Genomic DNA, 7,294 nt, shown 5'->3' with positions numbered 1-7,294 from the left:
AATGGGGGGGAGAGAATGGGGGGGAGAGAATGGGCGGGGAGGGAATGGGGGGGAGGGAATGGGGGGGAGGAATGGGGGGGAGGGAATGGGGGGGAGAGAATGGTGGAGGTGGGGAGAATGGTGGGGGTGGGGAGAATGGTGGGGGTGGGGGAGAAGGGTGGGGGCGGGGGAGAAGGGTGGGGGCGGGGGAGAAGGGTGGGTGGGGGAGAATGGGTGGGGGGGGAGAATGGGTGGGGGGGTTAGAATGGGTGGGGGGGTAGAATGGGTGGGGGGGGAGAGAATGGGTGGGGGGGAGAAATGGGAGGGAGGAGAGGAAAAGGGTAGAGGGTGAGGGAGGGAGAATGGGAGGTGGGAAGGGAGGGGGAGGGGGAAAGGGAAGAGGGGAGGGGGAAAGGGAAGAGGGGAGGGGGAAAGGGAAGAGGGGAGGGGAAAGGGAAGGGGGGAGAGGGAAAGGGAAGGGGGGAGAGGGAAAGGGAAGGGGGAGAGGGAAAGGGAAGGGGGGAGAGGGGAAAGGGAAGGGGGGAGAGGGAAGGGGAAGGGGGGAGAGGGAAGGGGAAGGGGGAGAGGGAAGGGGAAGGGGGGAGAGGGAAGGGGAAGGGGGGAGAGGAAGGGGAAACGGGGAGAGGGAAGGGGGAGAGGGAAGGGAAGGGGGAGAGGGAAGGGGAAGGGGGAGAGGGAAGGGGAAGGGGGAGAGGGAAGGGGGAGAGGGAAGGGGAGAGAGGGAAGGGGGAGAGGGAAGGGGGAGAGGGAAGGGGGAGAGGGAAGGGGAAGGGGGAGGGAAGGGGGAAGGGGGAAGGGGAGGGAAGGGGAAGGGGGAGGGGAGGGAAGGGGAGGGAAGGGGGAGGGAAGGGGGAAGGGGGAAGGGGGGAGAGGGAAAGGGGGAGAGGGAAAGGGGGAGAGGGAAGGGGAAAAAGGGGGGAAAGGGGGAAAAGGGGAGGGGGGAGGGGGAAGGAGGGGAGGGGAAGGAGGGGAGGGGGAGGGGAGGGGGAGGGGGCAAGGGGGAAGGAGGGGAGGGGGAGGGGGGAAGGGGGAAGGAGGGGAGGGGAAGGGGGGAAGGAGGGGAGGGGAAGGGGGAAGGAGGGAGGGGAAGGGGGGAAGGAGGGGAGGGGAAGGGGGGGAAGAGGGGAAGGGGGGGAAGAGGGGAAGGGGGGGAAGAGGGGGAAGAGGGGAAGGGGGGGAAGAGGGGAAGGGGGGGGAAGGGGGAAGGAGGGGAGGGGGAAGGAGGGGAGGGGGGAGGGGGAAGGAGGGGAGGGGGAAGGAGGGGAGGGGGAGGGGGGAAGGGGGGAAGGAGGGGAGGGGGAAGGAGGGGAGGGGGGAAGGAGGGGAGGGGAGGGGAAGGGGGGAAGGAGGGGAGGGGAAGGGGAGGAAGGAGGGGAGGGGAAGGGGAGGGGAAGGGGAGGAAGGAGGGGAGGGGAAGGGGGGAAGGGGAGGAAGGGGAGGGGAAGGGGAGGGAGGAAGGGGAGGGAAGGGGAGGAAGGAGGGGAGGGGAAGGGGAGGAAGGAGGGGAGGGGAAGGGGAGGAAGGAGGGGAGGGGAAGGGGAGGAAGGAGGGGAGGGGAAGGGGAGGAAGGAGGGGAGGGGAAGGGGAGGAAGGAGGGGAGGGGAAGGGGGGGGAGGGGAGGGGAGGGGAGGGGAAGGGGGGGGAGGGGAGGGGAAGGGGGGAAGGGGAGGGGAGGGGAAGGGGGGGAAGGAGGGGAGGGGAGGGGAGGGGAAGGAGGGGAGGGAGGGGAAGGAGGGGAGGGGAGGGGAAGGAGGGGAGGGGAGGGGAAGGAGGGGAGGGGAGGGGAAGGAGGGGAGGGGAAGGGGGGAGGGGAAGGGGGGAGGAGGGGAGGGAAGGGGGGGAGGAGGGGAGGGGAAGGGGGGGGAGGAGGGGAGGGGAAGGGGGGGAGGAGGGGAGGGGAAGGGGGGGGAGGAGGGGAGGGGAAGGGGGGGGAGGAGGGGAGGGGAAGGGGGGGGAGGAGGGGAGGGAAGGGGGGGAAGGAGGGGAGGGGAAGGGGGGGAAGGAGGGGAGGGGAAGGGGGGGAAGGAGGGGAGGGGAAGGGGGGGAAGGAGGGGAGGGGAAGGGGGGGAAGGAGGGGAGGGGAAGGGGGGGAAGGAGGGGAGGGGAGGGGAAGGAGGGGAGGGGAGGGAAGGGGGGGAGGGGAGGGGAAGGGGGGGGAGGGGAGGGGAGGGGAAGGGGGGGAAGGAGAGGAGGGGAAGGGGGGAAGGAGAGGAGGGGAAGGGGGGGGAGAGGAGGGAAGGGGGGGAAGGAGGGGAGGGGAAGGGGGGGAAGGAGGGGAGGGGAAGGGGGGGAAGGAGGGGAGGGGAAGGGGGGAAGGAGGGGAGGGGAAGGGGGGGAAGGAGGGGAGGGGAAGGGGGGGAAGGAGGGGAGGGGAAGGGGGGGAAGGAGGGGAGGGGAAGGGGGGGAAGGAGGGGAGGGGAAGGGGGGAAGGAGGGGAGGGGAAGGGGGGGAAGGAGGGGAGGGGAAGGGGGGGAAGGAGGGGAGGGGAAGGGTGGGAAGGAGTGAAGGGAAGGGGGGGAAGGTGGGGAGGGAAGGGGGGAAGGAGGGGAGGGGGGTTAAGGAAGTGGGGGAGGGAAGTGGGGGAGGGGAGGGGAAGAGGGAAGGAGGGGAGCGGAAGGAGGGGAGGGGAGGGGCAGGAGGGGAGGGGAAGGGGTGGAGGGGCAGGAGGGGAGTGGAAGGGGTGGAGGGGCAGGAGGGGAGTGGAAGGGGTGGAGGGGCAGGAGGGGAGGGGAAGGGGTGGAGGGGCAGGAGGGGAGGGGAAGGGGTCGGAGGGGCAGGAGGGAGGGAAGGGTGGAGGGCAGGAGGGAGGGAAGAGGGAAAGAGGGGAGGGGAGGGGAAGGGGAAGAGGGGAGGGAAGGGGGGAAGGAGGGGAGGGGAAGGGGGGAAGGAGGGAGGGGAAGGGGGGAAGGAGGGAGGGGAAGGGGGGAAGGAGGGGAGGGGAAGGGGGGAAGGAGGGGAGGGGAAGGGGGGAAGGAGGGGAAGGGAAGAGGGGAAGGGGGGAAGAGGGGAAGGGGGGAAGGAGGGGAGGGGAAGGGGGAAGGAGGGGAGGGGAAGGGGGAAGGAGGGGAGGGGAAGGGGGAAGGAGGGGAGGGAAGGGGGGAAGGAGGGGAGGGGAAGGGGGAAGGAGGGGTGGGGAAGAGGGGAAGGAGGGGAGGGGAAGAGGGAAGGAGGGGAGGGGAAGAGGGGAAGGAGGGGAGGGGAAGAGGGGAAGGAGGGAGGGGAAGAGGGGAAGGAGGGGAGGGGAAGAGGGAAGGAGGGGAGGGGAAGAGGGGAAGGAGGGGAGGGAAGAGGGAAGGAGGGGAGGGGAAGAGGGAAGAGGGGAAGGAGGGGAGGGAAGAGGGGAAGAGGGGAAGGAGGGGAGGGGAAGAGGGGAAGGAGGGGAGGGAAGAGGGGAAGGAGGGGAGGGAAGAGGGAAGAGGGGAAGGAGGGAGGGGAAGAGGGGAAGGAGGGGAGGGGAAGAGGGGAAGGAGGGGAGGGGGGGAGGGGAAGAGGGGAGGGAGGGGGGAGGGGAAGGAGGGGAGGGGAAGAGGGGAAGGAGGGGAAGAGGGGAAGAGGGAAGGAGGGGAGGGGAAGAGGGGAAGAGGGAAGGAGGGGAGGGGAAGAGGGAAGGAGGGGAGGGGAAGAGGGGAAGGAGGGGAGGGGAAGAGGGGAAGAGGGGAAGGAGGGGAGGGGAAGAGGGGAAGGAGGGGAGGGGAAGAGGGGAAGGAGGGGAGGGGGGGAGGGGAAGAGGGGAGGGAGGGGGGAGGGGAAGGAGGGGAGGGGAAGAGGGGAAGGAGGGGAAGAGGGGAAGGAGGGAAGAGGGGAAGGAGGGGAAGAGGGGAAGGGGGGAATGAGGGGGAAGTGGGGAATGAGGGGAGGGGATGAGGGGAAGAGGGGAAGAGGGGAAGGAGGGGAGGGGAAGAGGGGAAGGAGGGGAGGGGAAGAGGGGAAGGAGGGGAGGGGAAGAGGGGAAGGAGGGGAGGGGAAGAGGGGAAGGAGGGGAGGGGAAGAGGGGAAGGAGGGGAGGGGGGGAGGGGAGGAGGGGAGGGGGGGAGGGGAAGAGGGGAAGGAGGGGAAGGAGGGGAGGGGAAGAGGAAGGAGGGGAGGGGAAGAGGGAAGGAGGGGAGGGGAAGAGGGGAAGGAGGGGAGGGGAAGAGGGGAAGAGGGGAAGGAGGGAGGGAAGAGGGGAAGGAGGGGAGGGGAAGAGGGAAGAGGGGAAGAGGGAAGGAGGGGAGGGGAAGAGGGGAAGAGGGAAGGAGGGGAGGGGAAGAGGGAGGGGAAGAGGGGGAGGGGAAGAGGGGAAGGAGGGGAGGGAAGAGGGGAAGGAGGGGAGGGAAGAGGGGAGGGAGGGGAGGGAAGAGGGGAGGGAGGGGAGGGGAAGAGGGGAAGGAGGGGAGGGGAAGAGGGGAAGAGGGGAAGGAGGGGAGGGAAGCGGGGAAGGAGGGGCAGGGGAAGAGGGGAAGGAGGGGAGGGGAAGAGGGGAAGGAGGGGAGGGGAAGAGGGGAAGGAGGGGAGGGGAAGAGGGGAAGGAGGGGAGGGGAAGAGGGGAAGGAGGGGAGGGGAAGAGGGTGGGGAAAGGGGTGGGAAGGAGGGGAGGGGAAGGGGGTGGGGGTGGAGGGGGAAGGGGGTGGGGGAGGGGTGGAGTCGGAAGGGGGTGGGGGAGGGGGGAAGGGGTGGAGGGGGAAAGGGGTGGAGGGGGAAAGGGGTGGAGGGAGGGGAAAGGGGTGGAGGGAGGGGTGGAGGGTGGAGGGAGGGGTGGAGGGGGGAGGGAGGGGTGGAGGGGGGAGGGAGGGTGGAGGAGTAGGGATGGGAGGGGTGGAGGAGTAGGGGATGGGGAGGGAAGGAGGGGAGGAGGCGAGGGGAGGGGATGGGGAGGAGGGAGAGGGAGGGGATGGGGAGGAGGGAGAGGGAGGGGATGGGGAGGAGGGAGAGGGAGGGGATGGGGAGGAGGGAGAGGGAGAGGGAGGGGGAGGCGAGGAGGAGGGGAGGGGAGGAGGGAGGGGAGGGAGGAGGGAGGGGGAGGAGGGAGGGGGAGGAGGGAGGGGGAGGAGGAGAGGGAGGGGGAGGAGGGAGAGGAGGGGGGAGGGGGAGGAGGGAGAGGGAGGGGGGAGGGGGAGGAGGGAGAGGGAGGGGGGAGGGGGAGGAGGGAGAGGGAGGGGGGAGGGGAAGGAGGGAGAGGGAGGGGGAGGAGGGAGAGGGAGGGGAGGAGGGGGGGAGGGGAGGAGGGAGGGGGAGGGGAGGAGGGAGAGGGAGGGGAGGAGGGGGAGGGGAGGGGGGGAGGGGAGGAGGGAAGGAGGGGAGGAGGGGGGAGGGGACGGGATGGAGGGGACCGGGGGAGGGGACGAGGGGGAGGTGACGAGGACGAGGGGGCGGGACAAGGGGGGGAGGGGACGAGGGGAAGGGGACGGCGGGACGAGGGGGGAGGGGACGGCGGGACGAGGGGGGAGGGGACGGGGGACGAGGGGGGACGAGGGGGGAGGGGGGACGAGGGCGGAGGGGACGGGGGCCGGGGACGAGGAGGAGGGGACGGGGACGAGGAGGAGGGGACGGGGTGACGAGGGGACCAGGTGACGAGGGGAGTGGACGATGGGGACGAGGGGAGGGGACGAGGGGACGAGGGGAGGGGACGGGGGGAGGGGACGGGGGGACGAGGGGAGGGACGGGGGGACGAGGGGAGGGGCGGGGGGAGGGGACGGGGGGACGAGGGGAGGGGACGAGGGGGGACGGGAGGGGACGAGGGGAGGGGACGGGGGGACGAGGGGAGGGGACGAGGGGAGGGGACGAGGGGAGGGGACGAGGGGAGGGGACGGGGGGACGAGGGGAGGGGACGAGGGGAGGGGACGAGGGGAGGGGACGGGGGGACGAGGGGAGGGGACGGGGGGAAGGGACGAGGGGAGGGGACGGGTGGAGGGGACGAGGGGAGGGGAGGGGACGGGGGGACGAGGGGAGGGGACGAAGGGAGGGGACGGGGGACGAGGGGAGGGACGAGGGGAGGGGACGAGGGGAGGGGACGAGGGGAGGGGACGAGGGGAGGGGACGAGGGGAGGGGACGGGAGGACGAGGGGAGGGGACGGGAGGACGAGGGGAGGGGACGGGGGGAGGGGACGGGAGGACGAGGGGACGGGACGGGGGGAGGGGACGGAGGGACGAGGGGGAGGGGAAAGGGGATGGGGGAGGGGACGAGGGGAGGGGGAGGGGAAAGGGGATGGGGGAGGGGACAGGGGGACAGGGGGGAAGGGACGGGGGGGCGGGACGGGACTGGGGGGTGGGGGGAGGGGAAGGGATTGGGAGGAGGGGGCGAGGGGAAGGGATTGGGAGGAGGAGGCAATGGGAAGGTATTGGCAGGAGGGGGTTGGGTTTAGGAGGGGGATGAGGGACGGGAATGGGAGGAGCGGGTCAGGGACGGGAATGGGAGGAGGGGGTCAGGGACGGGAATGGGAGGAGGGGGTCAGGGACGGGAATGGGAGGAGGGGGATGAGGGAAGGGAACGGGAGGAGGGGGATGAGGGAACGGGAGGAGGAGATTGAGGGAACGGGAGGAGGGGGATGAGGGAAGGGAACGGGAGGAGGGGGATGAGGGAACGGGAGGAGGGGGATGAGGGAACGGGAGGAGGGGGATGAGGGAAGGGAACGGGAGGAGGGGGATGAGGGAACGGGAGGAGGGGGATGAGGGAACGGGAGGAGGGGGTGAGGGACGGGAACGGGAGGAGGGGGTGAGGAATGGGAGGAGGGGGTGAGGGACGGGAATGGGAGGAGGGGGATGAGGGAACGGGAGGAGGGGGATGAGGGAAGGGAATGGGAGGAGGGGGATGGGAAGGGAACAGGAGGAGGGGGATGAGGGAACGGGAGGAGGGGGTGAGGGACGGGAACGGGAGGAGGGGGATGAGGGAACGGGAGGAGGGGGATGAGGGAAGGGAATGGGAGGAGGGGGATGGGAAGGGAACAGGAGGAGGGGGATGAGGGAACGGGAGGAGGGGGTGAGGGACGGGAACGGGAGGAGGGGGTGAGGAAGGGGAGGAGGGGGTGAGGGACGGGAATGGGAGGAGTGGGATGGGAATGGGAGGAGGGGGATGGATTTAGGAGGGGGGTGAGGGACGGTTTGGGAGGAGGGGGGATGGGGGACGGGAATGGGAGGAGGGGGGATGGGGGACGGGAATGGGAGGAGGGGGATGGGGAATGGGAGGAGGGGGATGGGGAATGGGAGGAGGGGGATGGGGAATGGGAGGAGGGGGATGGATTTAGGAGGGGGGTGAGGGACGGTTTGGGAGGAGGGGGAATGGGGGACGGGAATGGGAGGAGGGGGGATGGGGGACGGG

This window comes from Heterodontus francisci, chromosome 3 (assembly GCF_036365525.1).
Source record: "Heterodontus francisci isolate sHetFra1 chromosome 3, sHetFra1.hap1, whole genome shotgun sequence".
NCBI lineage: Eukaryota > Metazoa > Chordata > Chondrichthyes > Heterodontiformes > Heterodontidae > Heterodontus > Heterodontus francisci.
This window is presented reverse-complemented; position numbering follows the sequence as displayed.